Source organism: Schistocerca nitens, chromosome 4, assembly GCF_023898315.1.
Source record: "Schistocerca nitens isolate TAMUIC-IGC-003100 chromosome 4, iqSchNite1.1, whole genome shotgun sequence".
In the NCBI taxonomy this organism is placed as follows: domain Eukaryota; kingdom Metazoa; phylum Arthropoda; class Insecta; order Orthoptera; family Acrididae; genus Schistocerca; species Schistocerca nitens.
The window spans coordinates 147512936-147532174 of record NC_064617.1 but is presented as its reverse complement, the minus strand read 5'-3'; positions in this window follow the sequence as shown (position 1 = coordinate 147532174).

Here is a 19239-nt window from a genome sequence, read left to right as displayed (position 1 = left end):
TCATGCCTCTAACAAGGCTGGATTAAGAATTTTCAAGATTACTTTTTCAACTGTTCTTCTATGTCTACTTCTACATCTATCTCTACATCTACATGGTTACTCTGCAGTTCAGACTTAAGTGCCTGGCAGAGGGTTCATCGAACCATTTTCACTACTTCTCTACCATACCACTCTCGAATGGCACGTGGGAATAAGGAACACCTAAATATTTCTGTTCGAGCTCTGATTTCTCTTACTTTATTATGATGATCATTTCTCCCTATGCAGGTGGGTGTCAACAAAATATTTTCACATTTGAAAGAGAAAGTTGATGATTGAAATTTCGTAAATGGATCTCGCTACAAAGAAAACTGCCCTTGTTTCAGTGACTGCCACCCCAACTCATGTATCATACCAGTGACACTCTCTCCCCTATTGTGCAATAACACGAAATGAGCTGCCATTCTTTGCACTTTTTCAGTGTCCCCCGTCAATCCTACCTGATAAGGATCCCATACTGTGCAGCAATATTCCAGCAGAGGGCGGACAAGTGTAATGTAGGCTGTCTCTTTAGTGGGTTTGTCGCATCTTCTAAGTGTTCTGCCAACAGAGTGCAGTCTTTGTTTTGCCTTCCCCACAATATTATCTATGTGGTCTTTCCAATTTAAGTTACTCATAATTGTAATTCCTAGGTATTTAGTCTTTCACATAGCAATAGTCAATGACACAGTAGGCTCAGAGCTGCATAAAAACTCCATGGTTCTTTCTCTAAAACGTTTACATGATGCGCAGTAGGTAGGATTTTACTATCCCACACTTGTATCTAGAATATCATGTGTTTGAGACGGTAGAAGGCTGAGTGGTTCTAGAATTTACACAGAAATTCTCGAATCACTACATATCCCCCCTTAGATTGAGCACGCGATATTTTATACATAATCATTATGCAAGTTATATCATCCATAATAACATTTCATATCTTAACAATAAACATTTTTATATAGGTTTATATACATCTCTCTCCTTTCTATAACAACAATCTTTCTGTTATTGTTTCTCTATTCTTTTCTTATTTTACTTTAATATTAAGACATGAGCATTCACTTGAGGTTTTAGTCAGCTTTTCTAATATTTAGGAATTGTGAGGATTTTTTCTCTTTTCTTTGTTTTCTTTTTCATTTAAAAACTTCAGGTGTTTATGACGCATGAGTAATCTATTTTCCATTCCTATCTTTTCGCACAACCTTTTTCCTAGTATGTACTATTTTCATTAGTTGTAGCTTGGAGTAACTCTGGGTGAAATAAAAGTGTTCTTTTCACACCCATTTACTTCTACAAAACGTAATAATGCTAATCATTCATAGAATTTATACTTTCCATTATGATTCTTATAAAATTTGTGACTTTTGTAACAATACTGTCCCCTTCTCCTAGGATCAGCACCTATTCCTTACTTGTGGGTTGACCTTAAGAGAGCACTTCCTCTTTCCATTTGGTAGGTACGCCCCTTGCAAAACATCCCTGTTTTTTTAGGCCAAAGGTCGTACTATCTCCACATAGGTATGCCTGCCCTTTATACTTAGTGAATGCTGGGTATGCCCCCCTTATCCTTTCTGACTAGGCCTCACAGTTCATTACATTAGTATACATTTCTATGTATAACATAATTAAGTATTTTCTGGTAAAGATATAAATCTATCTTAAGCTTCACATTTATTCTTTAATACATCATTTACACCCTAGAGTCCTCCTCTACTTATCAACTTCTATACTTTCTATAGATACTATGTCAACATGTACTATTCATGTCCTACTGTCCTTCAATTTGTTAGAGTATTTATTATACTGACATTTCTTATTTTACCCCCATTTTCCACTAAAACACTTGGCGGTACTCATATCATGACAGGCTTTCTAGTCTGTAATTGTATGTTTGTGTCTAAGGGTATACTTGTGTATATGCAGATGTGTGTTCATGTAGTCTGATTCTTCGGCCTTCTTAACTAAAGATAAGATGTAGGTTATTAGAAACCATGGAAATAAGGAAGGACTTCAACAATAGAAGTTTATGGTTATGGAAATAGGGAAAAAATAGACAGGTGCTCAAATGAGAAGTAAGAAAGGAAAAAATAGATATGCATGCTAGATCGAAGAAGAGAAAGAAGATAGCCCCAAAGACAGGAAACCCTTCCCCCCTCCCCCCTTTCCCCAGAATCCCTACTTCTCAGGTACGTGAGTGAAATGCTGAAGGAGGTTTGGTGCTAAATAGTCTCCAACTGAACAGTATTGTCCCATCTCACCATCGAGGTCCCCGAAGGAAATCCTAGCAAGCCTATGGATACGGCAAATGATGAAGAGTGAGGCACACTTGTGTATGAGGGTTGTTTGAAAGGTGTACTGTGTGTTTTGTATTAGTCATGATTTATCTGTTTGTGTAAATCATGCTCTTATCTACAATACCCACCCCTTTCAAAATTTATACAAACCCTCCCATCTATATAACATCTCATACCAGGTATAAAATACTCTATACAAAATAGAAAAGCTATAAATTTTGGTATCACCATTGCTTAACTAGTCACATCATATTATATTATCCATAAATATAATAATTTATTCGGCTTATGTTGTCTAGATATCACTTCTTTTCAGTGATTTTCTTAAGTTGTTCTCTGTTTTATAGTCATATTCTGTTTTCTAAATAATAAGACTCTAGGATAGTTTTAGATTTTAAAGAATAGATGACAAAATAATTTAAGATTTTAAAGGAATTCAGTGCAGAAAGACTATTTTGGAAGAAACACTGAAAACAACTCGGGATCCGCCCATTAACTCAATGTTAACGTCCCTGGGGGTATACAATTTTACATCTTTTATATTTTATTTCCCCTGCTCTGATCCAGTTGTGGGATCTACTAAAAATAATGTCTTAGGATGGACCACCGTTTATACCCAGTATGGTCCCTCATATTTTTGGAAAAACTTCTGGGTCTCTTTCTTCAGAGTCAAGCTTTGAAGGTGTTTTATAAGGACAGGGCATCAACTTGGTACTGAGATTCTACCGCTTTTTCGTTATGCATACTTACTCTTTGTTGCACTTTCTCAACTAAATTCTTAGAAACTATTTCTAATTCACTTCATAATTGACACCCGGTTGTTCAAGCCAACTAAAATATTTAATTAGAGGTTCTCCTATAAAAGGTTTGTCTATAACTTCTAAAGGTGTCATCCCAGTTGATAAATGGGGTAACTCATTTTTTGTTGCCCACGAAATATGTTTTTCATGGCAGTAAGAATGACATAATTTTACAATTTCCTTCATTACTCATTCACACGGGTTTGACGATGGGTTATACTTGTACATTAACACTTGTCAAATACCTTCCCATGCTAGGAATTCTCTAAATTCATTACTGACAAATTGTGGTCCATTATCCATAATAAACCGTTATTGATTTACCTACTTCTAGGAAGTATTGTTGTAAGCAATGTATAACTGTTTGTGTAATTGCTTTTTTAATGGGATATAGTTTAATATATTTTTACCGGCATTCTATGAAAACCAAAATATATGATACTCCTCGCTTTCCTTGTGGAATTGGTCCAAAAAAGTCTGCCATTGCTGTGGGGTTATGTAATGACTTAGGAATAATAGGATACATTTTGTATTTCACATGAATATTATCCTCTTTTACTTTCTGGCAGATTTGACGGGTTCTAATCAAAGATTCTATTCTATGACCTAGCTTCTTGAAATAATAAAACTTATTCATATGGGATATACATTTTTTGATTCCAAAGCGTCCATACCCTGTGTGAACATACCATACAAGTTCGTCTTCCATTACCTACGGAATACATAAATGCCAATGCTGTGGTGTTACGCTGTCTCTCCAAAACAAGCTACGATTTATAATTTTTCATTTTCCTAATTGATTAGGAGTAAATGAGTTCTGGATACACACAGAAAATATTTCTGTGAAATAGGGATCATGACAGATATTTTCTGTTATTCTTTGAGCCATTTCCTTTACTCTGATGATCGGATATTCTGCTGACATAAAATTAATAGCAAAAATAATCCCAGATCCTTCGACACGTTTCAATTCTTCCATTCCTATGGGTAGCCTAGACAAAACATCAGGTACAATATTTTCAGAACCTTTTACATGTTGTATCTTAATATCGTACTCCTGTAGGAAAAGCATTAGCCTACTGTTCAGTAATTGACTACTCATCAGAAAGAATAAAGCTTGATGATCTGCATAAATATGTATTTCTGATCCCCATACTAATGTTTGAAACTTTTGAATACGCCACACAATAGCCAATAATTCCTTTTCAGTAGCTGTGTAATTTAGTTTGTGATTATTTAGGGTATGGCTAACAAAAGCTATGGTTCTGTGTTCTACAATACTCGGATCCCGTTCTCCTTGGAAAAGTTTGGCAGCAATACTGTAATCAGAGGCATCTGTCGAAATTTTAAATGGTTTGCCCATAACTATATGATGTAATATGGGTGCCTCAATAAGTGCTCTTTTAACGTTTTAAAATGCATCATTTGCACCTTGATCCCAAGTCCATGGTACTCCCTTCTTTAATAAACATAAAATTCTTGGGTCATTTAACTCTTGCCCTCATACATATCATTGATAGTATCCAGCCATACCTATAAATCCTTTTAATTATCTTACATTTCTGGGGTGCGGACATTCTTTGATAGCTTTTATGCTTTCAGGGTCTGGTCTAATTCCCTCTACCCCTCGAATATGCCCCAAGAACTTAAGTTCTTGGTACTCAAAAAACGATTTTGACAGCTTCACTGTAATATCTTTCTCTTTAAATTTTTTCAGAGTCTTGCATAAAGTTAGACAATGTTCTTCCCAAGTAGCTGATATTATTAGGATTTCACCTACATACATTATCAAATCCTTCAATAAGTCTCTTCCTAGTGCTTCATCTAATGCACGTATAAATACAGACATAGAGATATTAAGTCCAAATGGCAATACGTTGAAATGATATGATTTTCCATCAAATAAAAAGGCTGTATATTTTTTGTATTCTGGATGTAATTTTATCTGCCAATATTCCGTAGTCAAATCCATCATGCTAAAGAATGTTGCCTTTTCAAATTTGGACAACAATTCGTCGATATTAATTGGTCAGTCTCTCTCTGTCTCTATACATCAATTCAATGTATGAGTGTCTAAGACTAACTATACACCGCCTGTAGCTTTCTTTACCACAACCAGAAGATTATTCATCACACTCAAACTTCTTTCTATAATATTATTATCAATCATTTTGTTAATCTCATTCCAAACTGCTTCCTTCAAACTCAGTGGTATTGGATATGGTTTGCAAAAGAATGGAGTGTCATCTTCGATTATGAACTTACAGGATACAGTTGCTGATGTTACCTGGACAGAAAACAGTACTTCATACTGCATTAAAATTTTATATAAATCTTGCCTTTGTTGATCGGTTAATACCTGGGATTCATTGACTTTGTCTAATATTTTAAAAAATATGTTAGTAACTACAAAAAGTTACATAGAAGGGTAATTAATCTAGCAAAAGTATTAAGTAATGATAGACTAATCAGGAAGTCAGACAATAAATCAAGTATCACATGGGAAATTGTTAAAAGAGAAATAGGAAAAAGCTCTAAAGACCAGGATATTGAACTTAAATCTAGTGATAACATTGAAATAAACGAGGAAGTCTTGCCCAATTGCATTAACAACTACTTTCTAAGTGTACCTGATAAATTAAGGAAGGGCTTTACCAAAGAAGAGAAAACAACAGCACCAAAAGTAGTCAGTAGCATAATAAGTCCCACTAATAAATATGAAATATTGAAAGTAATTAACAGTATGAAACACAAAATGTCTGCAGAACTGGATGAAGTGCCAATGACAATAATAAAAAAAGCCGCCTCACAAATCTTGGAACCACTGGTACATATTGCCAGTTTATCATTCAATGAATGTATGTTACCCCAAAGGCTGAGAATTTCTAAGGTTAAACCATTATTCAAAAATGGGGATACACATAAGATAGAAAACTATAGACCTATATCCCTCCTTCCATCTTTTTTAAACATTTTTGAAAAACTGATGAAAATTAGACTCATAAGATACTTCGACACTTTCAATCTTCTAAACTGTAATCAACATGGTTTTCATACAGGTCACAGCACAGAAACAGCTATACAAGGCCTATATGGAAGAAATTCTTAGAAATTTAGACAATAACAAATGTGTAACAGGAATCAACCTAGATGTTTTCAAGGCCTGCGATACAGTAGATCATCAAATTCTCCTTGACAAACTGGAAGCAATGGGCATCAGAGGAATTGCGAGGAAATGGTTTGAATCCCATCTCCAAGATAGAACTCATGTTGTGGAACTCGCCTCATCTCAGAATAAGCAAAAAATAAAGTGGGCATCTGATGCTAAGAAAGTGGCAGTAGGTGTCCCTCAGGGTAGTGTCCTTGGTCCCCTATTATTCCTAATCTATATAAACGACATTGAAAGGATCAACAGATCATCAAAAATTATGTTATTTTCAGATGATACACGTATAATTATAAGTGATGACAGCAAATCCTTATTCACTACAGCTGAAAAAGTTCTGAAGAGTGTGCAACAGTGGTTTTACGCTAATAAGTTAACACTCAAGTTAAATAAAACAAATTACATTCTGTATGGTAAAGTAAATGACAAGGATGATCACCATTTATCATTGAGTAATCATGAAATAGAGAAAGTCTGGTCTACAAAATTTATGGGCATGTACATTGATCAGCACTTGAGCTGGAAAGACCATGTCACATACCTATCCAAAAACTCAATTCAGCATGTTTTGCACTGAGAAAAATTTTTAGAGTTTGCAGTGCAGAGTGTACAAGATTAGTATATACGGCTTATTTCGATTCTATTATATTCTGTGGAATAATATTCTGGGGTGCAACTAAATGTCGCTTGAGAGAGGTTTTTAAATTACAGGAAAGGGCCATTGGAATTATTACACACAGCACTCTACAAACACACTGCAAGCCCTTGTTCATGCAGCTAAACAAACTTGAGTAGTTTACGTGTAAATTCAGATCTTCATTACTACAATACACATATCTATAAGAATCTGCATGTAGAAAGAACAAGAAACACAAAAACTCCAAAACATGTGAGCCACTATGGAATAAAGCTTTATAATGCTCTGTCACTCTGCATCAGGGGTACAGAAAATGAAGGAAAATTTAACTCAGAATTAAAAAAGGTATCTGATAAATAAATGTTTTTATAGCATAGAGGAATATTTTGAATCCTTAAATCACTAACTGATAGTTGCATTGTCAATAGCAAGTTGTTCTCATTGTCAGTTCTATGTCTCGTTTATATTCTTTTAACTCTAAATTGTGTGTAATATGTGTTTTCCAAAATGTACTAAATATATATAAATTCATCACATATGGTACATGTTAAAAAATCATGTAAAAGAACAACCCATTAATTCAATGTTTTAATTTTCAACATATTATATAATGTTAATTTTATGTGTCTGATAGAAATTTGTAATTTTCTGCTGTGCATATTCTGGACAGTATTATGACAATTCCTATATCATGTACATGATGCAAAGGATGATGATAAATGAAATGAAATGAAATATCAGTTTGATGTGTTCCTTGGGCCACATTATCGATCTTTGTTGACAATTGTGCTGTAGCTGTTAATCGTAGACACTGAAACTCAGTTGTTTGTTTTCAAATGTAACTATCTGTCACTAATGGTGTCCAACATCTACTGTCCCCTCTACCAAAGTTTTGTGAAAGTTTAAGGTGACTTTAAACTCTAATAACCAATCTAAGCCAAACAATACACCTCTATTAATATTATCAACTATTAATAGTGTTTGATGAAATAATATATTTCCAATACTGCAGTTCACTTGAGTTTCATATTTCACAAGTTTACATTTGTTCCTGTTATACCGACTATGTACAGTCCAGTCACTGGCAATAACAGTAAGTGCTGTTTATTCTGCAGCGAGTTAAAAAATGTGTTTGAGATGAGTGATACCTCACTTCCCAAATCTATAAATATGTTGACCTCAGAAGTTTCCACTGTCCCTGCTATTATAGGCTGTGGGTTATTAGTGGCTAAGCTTGGTTCTTCAAGTAGCAACCATTCCGTTGTGGGTATTCTGTGTGTAAAATTAACATACTTATATGGAATAAGGCCTCCTAATGTATCTCTATGACCTGGGCCCCAGCCATGGATCCAGGTCGAACAACGTTTTCCTCATTACTACCAATTACAGGTTGGTTACCAAAACGAGATACTACTTTCCCATTTTGTGTTCTTAGGTTACTCGGTACAAATTCTTAAGAATTTACTGGCTCCAAATTTGAGTGCGGATTCTTTTTTTGATAATTGCCATTACAACTTTTCTTATTGCTCTGATGTACTTTTGCTATTAAAAATTTAGCACAGCATTGGGGTATCGAAAACAAAAGGGAAGCTTGCGCAGAGCAGAACCAATGAAATGCTGCCAAATCTGTGCCACCTTTTTGAATCCAAACAGCATGTACGAAAACTCAAACAAGCCAAAAGGTAATTATAACCATCTTTGGAATGACGTCTATGGCTTAGTATCTGTAAGTAATATATTTCTGACAGTTTATAACACTGAAGACTGAAGCACCCGATAATGAACGAGAGAATCTCTTATATTCAATATAGGATACCAGTCAGGAATGGTTCGAACATTGAGGACTCTGTAATCTCCACTTATCTAAACTGTACAGTCTTTTTTCTGAACCAAATAAGCTGTGGAAGCCCATGTGCTGTTGGAAAGATCTATGATTCCCTTTGTTAACAATTCATCTATGGCAGCTTTCAGTACCTGTGACTTGTTAGAGGACAGTCACTGTGCCTTGTAAAAGATGGGAGGTCCTATTGTAATTTCAGTTCTATGCACTGTATCTCTCTTAATGTCATGGGTGGTAAGAGGTTGAGAAGCACTAAAAATACATGTATGAGAGTCTCCATTCCTGAGTGTATTATCTCTAAGCTGTGGGTGTGTTGTTGATGCAGAGGGAAGTTTGTTGTAGAGCGTAGACAGCATCACCCATGATTATATCAGCTGAATGACCCAGTATTGGACGGTTTGCAAAGCTTCTCTTTGAAAACAGCATGTGCTCTCATCACCTTTAGGATCCACCAGGTCTAAATCCAATAAAGCCTGTGTGAGCAACCCATCAACATATCTAAATTCATTGTCATCCTCGCAATTGTTAATGAAGTTTCCTAACCTCATCTGTAGGTTCCTCGTGTTTCCTCAAATTCCAATGAGGATGAAGTCCTCTAATGACAGTTAATGTTGCTAATATATGAAGTTTTTAATGATGAAACTGATGTTTAATGTCTGCCAGTCTGATGCATTCTTCGCTCAGTATCTCTTGCAATCCAAGACATTTCCTTTTGGTGCCCATGTGTAGTTTATTAGCTGCACCCAATTGATCATTAAGTGAGGACTGTAACTGCTGTAGCTTGCACACAGGGGATGTAAATGCTTCTGCAAGTTGTAGAACAGTCCTAAACAAGGTCTCCTGATCATACTCTGATACTATCACTGTCTGTTGAAGAGCACTCCTTTTTTCTAAAATGACACAAGTGAAAATAGTTCCCAAAACTGCCCCTAACAGGGCCTCATTCACATCTGCTTGCATGGGGGTCCACATAAGAGTCTGACCATTTCCAACGTCAATGTTGCGTACAGAAGAGCCATAAGTTGCAATAATCAAACGATTTGCCACCTTCACTTGAGGTGAGAGATCTGCAGCATGAGGAAGGGTAATGGTGTTTCGAATCTTGCTGATCTCAGAATCTGGATCAACAAAAAAATATTGGTTGGTACTAGTACTTAAATTAGAGACGAATTTTGTGGACAGATGTTGGTTCAAATGTCTCTAAGCACTATGGGACGTAACATCTAGGGTCATCAGTCCCCTAGACTTAGAACTACTTAAACCTAACTAACCTAAGGACATCACACACATCCATGCCCGAGGCAGGATTCGAACCTGCAACTGTAGCAGCAGCGCGGTTCCAGACTGAAGTCAGATGTTGGAAGTGAACTAGTTTGATTCACATGGTTGGAGTTTTGGCTTACTTTCATAATATCACAAACTCTGATGCCTGATGGAGATCATGAGTGGCATTTTGGTGCTTCCGTGGAGCAGAGTACTTAATGTGCGGCAGCTCTGAATCGCGTGTGGAACCAGCACCATCGGGCAATCTATTGGTACTGGTAGCACTCTGAATGGTGAGTGGTGATGGTTGGTTTGTTTTTGTCCACTGATTGTGCTGCATCTAAGTTGTCAGGGTCACCTATGTGTGGTGGGAGCAGTGGAAGTCTTGAGATGCCTTCAGTCCTGCTCAGCCACTGCCCACTGTGATGAACATCAAGATGGCTTAGACAGCTCTGTAGGTATCATGTCATGAAACACGGGATGCAGTCTGCTGTGCTTGGTAGTTGCCTGCTATGTTGAAGCACAATATGGCTGCCGAGAACACATTCCATTCGTGACTGCTGGGTCGCAAGAGTATTCGTCTTGCAACATGAAAACATTGTCTACCATCTGTAATTTAGCCTCTGGTGTGAGTCCTCCATTACACATTAAGAGCATTTGAACCTCTTGAGGCAGTATACTTGCTCATTGGCTTGCTGAGTATTGTTTGATATTAATGTAGGATCCATCAGAATTCGTTGATGGCACCAAAACTGTGAGGGTGTCTGTCCACTCCTGTGCTCCGAGATTTGTTGCTCATGTGACTTGCACAGTCTTTGAAGTAATGCTATCTTGTCTGTCTCAGATTTGTTAAAAGCAGGTGGTGATAACATAACATCACGGATAACAAAAGAATACTCTCGTATGTGACACAGTAATGCAGAGTATTCTGCTGTATCCTCAATAATGTTGGGAATGGAGAACACCAAATTTACAATGGTGAACCAGGTTTGTGGTTTCAGTGACACATGCTGATCAGCAAAAACATTGCTGGAAAAGTGTGCATTTGGCACTAACTGAGTTGATCTGGTGCTACCGTTGGGCATAACCCTATCAGTCAGCCATGATGAGGTAAAAAACCCGGAAATCTTCTGGTGTGGTTCAGCCAGCCAAGCTCCACCTTGGGTAAGAATGGATTCATCACTTTCAAAACCAGAGCACAAGCTCATGCTGAATTGAATGAAATGTCCTGTAGCGCACAGAGGTATCAGTCTTTGTTGCTTCTCTGTCACAGGTTAGTCAATCATATCCATGGGAGGCAATACAGAATGTCACCATTAAGGCTGTACATAAAATATCATATTTCTTCCAAAAAATATTGATATATATTTGCAATATGCAATATATTGTTATCAAAATGGTAATATTGAGTACCGATATTTTTATTTTATATTATATATTTATTCACAATTTTTGGTAAATATTTGACATTGTTCTTCTGAAATTGTAGTAGAACATAATTTTACTTTTGCTGTGTGATGGAGTCTTACTACTTTTTGAGTTTTCATCATTTCCAATCTTTCTCTTTGACTGTGTGAATCAAGTACATGTGGCACAAAGAAAGTAGTCCAATTGCACTGGAGTGTGACAGTGTGAATGGTATAAGAAGATTTCTGATGTGAACAAATAGTACACCAGTTGTGTTGAAAAACAATTTTTAACATAACTAGTGTGCTGTTTCTTTACAGTGGCATTCTTAAAAAACAGTTATCGAAAATGATGAACAAAAATCTAAATGATGACGAGAGTGGTCTTCGCATAGGGTGGAGACGTGTTAGGGGAAATGCTAACATAATTGGCACTTGGCTGTACCAACAGAAACAACAGCATTTAGCTTCACCATGCAATTTTGGCACTGTAGTTGCTAGGTCACTGGCATTGACAGAAATGAAAAAAAACAGGGAAGTTGACATAAAGTGTTCCAGACAAGCCCAATATGTGACAAAACCGTATGATGGACCCACTGAATGGCTTTTATTGTCCACTTACATGTGATTACCATTGGTAACAAAGTGGTTATTGCCAAGCATGAACGTGTATCATGTTCCTTTAAATTATTGCTCTAAGGGGAGTAGGCAGGCTGCTAGCTTGTTGATGTACAGAATATCTAATAATAAATCAATACTTAAATGTACAGCACTAAAAGTGGTAGTATATTTAAAGTGTGCAGCTGATATTTTTATAGGCTGGTACATCGATATGTTTTTGGTTGATATATTGATCCTTTTTTTCGATATATTGAGAGCCAATAATGACTTTATTTTTAGATATCGATATATCGGATTCCCGATATTTTTAAAAATATCAACAGTCCTAGTCACCATATGGACTCTACATATCCATTTACATTTGTGAGAAGAAGGTTGTAGCCACTTTCACTAGCAGCTTCATACTTGAGTGGCTCCATATTTGTAGTACTATGCAATCTGTGAGAAGCACAATCAAAAATGGTGAAAGGTCCCAATAACCTTTGATGGTGATATCCATTGTCTCAGTGGGAAGGTAGTGCTGCCTGTTTTGTGAGTTCATAGAAAATATATTGTTGTCATGAGTCATGAATGTGGGAACTATGCAGATAGTGTCACCGTGAAGCGTACCTCTTTATTAATACAAATCCACACAAAAAATACAAGACTTCAGTCATAAGAGTGTACAGCAAGACAACAATGAAACAGGAATACAAAGACAATAACCAATACAAAGACACACACTTGTGCAGTGTTGTACATGTCAAGTCCATACGTCTATATCAATTTCAGGGTTCAACACCACCATACACTCTTTAGTCAGCAAAATGTAATGTTTCTGCACAATCAACAACATGTCTCAAGTGACCCCAACTTTACAGTGAATTTGAAAGTTAATATTTCCAATACATAACATGAGTCCAAAATTCTTTCGTTGTTTAGAGGTCATTGAAGACGTAAGAGAAGTTATAATTTAAAAATAAACCATGTTTACACCCTTAAATCACAACAATTAGTGGTCACTCCTATTTCACTAGCATTTTTTGCAAATTTTCTGACCATTTTTTAAATATTTTAAGATAGTACTTACATTGATAATAAATTATATCCTTTAATTTGAGGGCATCAACAGGCTATCAAGTAAATATTGCTCAAGTTGCAAAATGTAATTATCGCCACCCATTGTTGCCAGCACAAAACAAAACAAAACACTACTAAACTGTTGCAAGTTACCCTGCCATCTCAAGTCTCTCCTTTGATGGTACTTTATCAATATGGATTGATGGACTGACTGATTTTTATTTGGTCCCATTTGATCATGTTATGTAAAAAGAGTACTTGTAATATATGACAGGTCAACTTAACCTAATATCTTAAAATATTTGACCTACATGTTACAATATAAAGCATCAAATTGACAATACATACATACATGCATACAAACAAACAATGCATACATATTTCTCTTGATCAACATTTAGATCTTAAAGTCAATAACATACTACAATATCTTCAAGTGATTACAGCACATATACACAAGTAATAATAGCATTCCTATTCTTTACACATATACTCCTTTACACTATAAAATTCTTTTTCAATTAAGTAATGCTTTAGAAGTCTTTTGACTAATACTGTCTTGCAGGGTTGCCAACTTATAAAAAATATTGGGGGGGGGGGGGGGGTGCATACTGGGGGTCTTGCCCTGGGCAATTTTCTAAATTTTAAGTGAAAAATGATATGGTCCTACTCAAGTCTGGATTATCGTTAAGTAGGACTGGGAGTGGTTAATTCTCAGACCTGTTGTGACCAAACACATGATTTAAACAGTACATATGTGCATAAAACTAGAAAAATGTAATCAACCAAGCAACAAGCCCAGAATACTACAACTGATGGCTGTAAGCTATCAGGTAAATCTGCTGCAGGTAAGACTATTAGATGCCCAGAATTATTTTACTTTTTAAATATTAACAGACATAGATAAAGAACTACAACAAGATAAACATTGAAGCAACAAGTAGCAGGTGTTACTATCTCACTGACAACCAGATCTGCTGCGACCCAACAATCACAGAACAATGACATATTTGGTAATAACAGTAATTTCAACTGTATGCTCATTGAACACTAAACGTCACTCTGTCGAAGGGTTCCTCTTGTTGCTTGCCATTAAACAAATTGTCATTCAATGGTGCATTTTAACAACAACAGGAAAATTTGGGGAACACTATGAGAAGGCCACGACATGAATCCCCAAGATGCGAACTTGCAGATCAAGTTGACAATATACCATTTAATGGTGAACACACACCCGCAACCACAGGCAAATTCAAACTGTCAAATGGTGAGCATCACTCTACCAGGAAGCAAATCAATCCCAATCCCGAAACGTGGCCATCCACGCAAGCCACCTGCCACCAACTGCCCACACACTAGTACGTCCTCTATCTCCGAAAGCCACCAGCGATCGCACGCTAAGCACAATGACCCCCTCTGGTGATGCGCCACAGGAAGGAGAGCACGGCTCAATCTCCTCCTCCAAAGATGAAGTGGGAGGGGGGTTCTGATGTTAGAAACTTCCTTATTCTGTATAAGAAATAGTGGTAAATAATAATAGTGATGCTGTCACTGTTCGTTGGTATTATATACTGGCAAAGTGCAACCTAACACTAGATTGCTATCCTGTGTGGCCATTTCTCAGTATGACTTGAAAAGAGAGAGAGATTATTAATTGATCACCGATGAGTCAGTTCTCGACTGTTTTCAGGAGATGTATGAATTGATTGTGCGAAGGGGTTTTCTTGATTGACCTTTTGACCCAGATTGCCTTCATACAATCAGAATCTTTGATGAAAATACCTAAGGGACCTATTTGAATATGAAAATGGAAATGAAAGCAAATTAGTGGAATTTCGCAAGAAAAAGATTAACAGATTGGAAATTGAACACATTAGTGGTCTCCCAAATACAATTGAGACACCGCGATAAAGAGTGAACCTGTAACAAAGCTCATATACATTTGAATATCATTTTTGGTTAGTAAAAGAAAAGAATACAAAGAAATTTACTACAGCATAAAATATTAATATATTTTGAACAAATTAGCTTTAAACTTCTAGACATTGACAAATACACAATAAATTCATGACTTACATCTGATATTTATTTTGTACATGGCACAGTCCAATAATTGTTGCTCTGTCAGTCCATTCCTTCTTAAAATTAAATGTCCTTGCGTGTACGTAAGTACATTATATCTTCACCTGAGTTATCGAAATGTTTGTTCATCGTTTCACATAACTTTTACACAAAATAAAAATACAACTTGTGGCAATGCTATGTAGTACGTCTTAACATGTCAGTGACCAAAAGTACAAGGTATAATGAAGTCTCTATAATATTTCTTAACAAGCGATAGATTGTTCTTTCCTCTGTTTCGCAGCTTCTTGCTATCAAGTGCTGCGGCAATGATTTTAAATATCTGCACCCAGCAGGTCATAGTGTTTATTTAGGGTATTTAAATGCTGGACGCATGTTTTGGTATAGGTGCACATTTAAAAAAAAAATATTTCATTTCTTTACTTTCACGCTGTGATGCTTAGCATTTTTACGAACTACAGCTCGTTGGCTGTCCTTTTCTTTTATGACAAATATCTCATATGTGAAGTATCTGAAATCCAATAATATTACAGGGGGAATGGCAGCTTACGCTTTAATTTGACTAACATGCACCTGAATGAACCTATTGTTAGCAAGGTTTTTAACCAGGAAGTTGACCGGACCCAATCGCTTGCAGACCTGGAACGGACCAATAAAACGGGGGGCTAACTTACCAACACTAGGTGCTCCCCTGGTTACACGGGCATTAAAGTTAGATACAAAAACCCGATCCCCTACCCTTATTCAGACCAGGACCCTACCACGGTTATAGTGCTGAGCTTGTTAGAGGTGTGCTCGCTTAATATTGCACCTAGTATTCTCCCAATTGTACTTAATTTGATGCGGATCCAAATTTGCTGGTAAGATGTCTTCGATATTCCACAGATTGGCTAGGGGAGTATTAATTGGTTACGGAAGCATGCAGGAGGCGTGGGTAGCAGCGGAAGCCTCATGCTGAGCAGTGTTTAAAGCAAGATTGAGCCATGGCAATGAAGAATCCCACTTGCTCTGCGCGTTGGAATGATAAATAATTAAGGCTGCCTTTAGGTTCCAGTTAACACGCTCAGCAAATGAAGGCTGTGGATAGTAAGGTGTGGAGGTAACATGTTTGATGGCATTATTAAAGCAGAACCTGTGAAACCCTTCTGAAATAAAGCCAGGTGCATTGTTGTTAACCAGGGTCTTAGGGGGACCAAAGAGGGTAAAAACTTTAGTAAGATGGTTAATGGTGCTGCACGTCATAATCTCACTGCGCGAGGGAGGAACCATGTGAAGTGGCTAAAGGCATCCACGATGACCGTAATATAGCAGTTCCCATTCTTGGTCCTGGGTAAGGGTCCCACATGATTGATGAAGACCTTATCCATGGGGTAAGTTCTCGGTCGGATTGCAATAATCCATGATGAATGTTATTTCCTGGTTTCCCAATTTTACAGGCCTCACATTGCTTAACTAATCGACAGACATCCTTATACATCACGGGCCAGGTGACATGCTGGCACATTTTGGCAACTGTTTTGGCCACCCCTAATGTCCGCCTAGGAGTGAAGTATGAAAATACTTAAAGGTGGGCTGAACAGCACTCTGGGGCAAGCAACTCCTAACCTTATTGGACCTGCCGAACCACCGACATAGGACTCCTCTGTGTAAGATACAACATTGGACCTCCTCCCCGTTCAACATGGCCGCCTAATAGGCCCCAAGATGGGCTCCTGCGACTGTTGCTCTTTGAGGTTAACAAATAGTTCAGGGATCTCAGACAGGACAGTTCCAATGAGGATAGCATTCTAGCAGGCGTCCTTTTTAATATCTTCCCCTTTCTCCTCAAACATGCAACTCAGCGCATCGGTGACGTGGTTCTCGGCCCCTTTAATATGATGAATCTTAATAGGAAAGGCCGATATGCATATTGCCCACCTAGCAATACGCCCAGGTTTTCTGGCCCTGGCTAATACCCAGCTTATTGCCTGGTTATCCGTCTCAAGGTCGAACTCCCTATGCTCAAGATGGAATTTAAACTTCTCGAGAGCGAACAAAACAGCCAGAGCTTCACATTCGTACATAGAGTACTTCAATTCAACCTTGGACAGACACCTAGAGGTGAAGGCAACAGGGTGTCCATCCCCTTCAATTTGCTGCAGGAGGACGGCAGCAATGCCGGTGCTTGATGTGTCGGTCTGGACAATGAATCGGTGATTGAAATCAGGGATGACCAAGACTGGGGGGTTGGTGAGGGCAATTTTCAGGGCATCAAAGGCGGCTTGTTGGCTCTCTCCCCAAATAAAGCTCACCCCTTTCTTGTGTAAGTTGTTAAGTGGGGCAGCCAGCTGAGCGAAATTCAGCACAAACTTCCTGAAATAATTGGTCATCCCGATGAAACATTCAACGCGCGGTGGGCGGGGAAAAATTTCTAAGACTGGTGGTCCACTCCTGATCGATGCAGATTCCTTCATGAGAAACCAAATGCCTGAGAAAGGAAATGTGTTCTCTGGCCAAGGTGATCTTGGATGGTTTAACTGTTGGACCAGCACCCTGCAATCTCTCCAGAATGGATTCCAAATGATTTAAATGTTCATCAACAGTCTTACTGTAGATGACAGCATCATCCAAATAATTATAAAGGAATTCAAACTTGATATCACCAAATACACCGTCCAACAGTGGCTCCAGTCGACAATCTGAACGGCCCTCGGTTAAATTCAAAAAGATTCCAGTCGGTACAAAACCTGGTAGCCTTTTTGGATTCTTCCACCAATGGAATCTGATGGTATGGCTGATTCAAGTCAGGGACGGTAAAATACCTAGTGCTGGCAAACCAGGTGAAGTGGTTATGAAGGTCAGGAAGGGGAATGGACTCCAGAACCAGCTTCTGGTTAAGTTGCCGGCAGTCGACAACAGACCAGTATTCTTATCTCTGAGCCTTTGGGATTAAGAACATTGGGGAAGTGTAAGGGGAGGTAGATGCTCTGATAAACCCATCACACAACATAGCTTCGACCTTCTGGCATAGGATCCGCATTTTAAGAGTGGATACCCGATAGGGGGCTTGGCACAACAGGACCTCATCAACCAAGTGAATTCTATACTCTATCCTACTGGTTATTCCCAATCTGTCGGTAAGAACGTCAGGATAACATTGGAGCACCTCGAACAATTGTTGAGCTTTGGGCCTCTGGAGGTCACTGAGCTGAAACTCAGATTTAACCTTGTTGACCAGCAAGGGACACTGCTGACTAATCTCACAGAAACAAAACCCTATTTTCTGGTCATGGCAAAATTTAAAGAAAAACGTCCTGATGTTGATGTCAAGGATAAGTCCAGTGTGGTGAATAAAATTGCAGCCAAGAAACAGGGTAACAGGAAATTTTCTCACCAAGAGTAGCTGTACCAGCCAGGAAAATCCCACCACAGACAACTTGATCCGAACTTCTCCTGCCAGAGGCAGCCTTTGTCCGTTAACTGTTCGACACCTCTGAAAAGTGGGAGATGGGGGTGGCAACTTACAGATCCTATGAAATTCAAGATACCAGTCCAGATCGAGCAGGGACACAGCACTTCCGGAGTCGAGGAGACCACAAACGGGCTCCTGATTGAGTAGAGCACAGACAAAGGGAAGTTTTGAGGAATTTATTGTTCTGACATGAGCACAGCCTTTCAGTAACCTAGGACAAAGGTCCCCCCACCCCCGTTTCCTCTGGCGCCATCGACCTCTTTTGGCCCCACACTGCTCGGGGCAACTCCTGACGAGATGGGTGTCAGATCCGCACCTGAAACACCTCCGATGAGGCAATTGTGCTAGCTCAGAAGAAAATTCAGGTGCCCTGATTGCGGCACTACTAAGGCCTCTCTGCTCATCAGCAACCCTAAGGGCCTCTATAGAGGTAGCCATCTCAGATAAGTGGGAGTAGGTAGCAGGCTTCCCAGTGAACTGAGCCCTTGATCGATCCTCAGGTTTCATCCCCTGCAGAATAACCTCCACACTACACTGTTTGGCAACCTCCATACTTAAGGCACATTCAGCAGTATGAACTCAGTCGATATATTGTACTA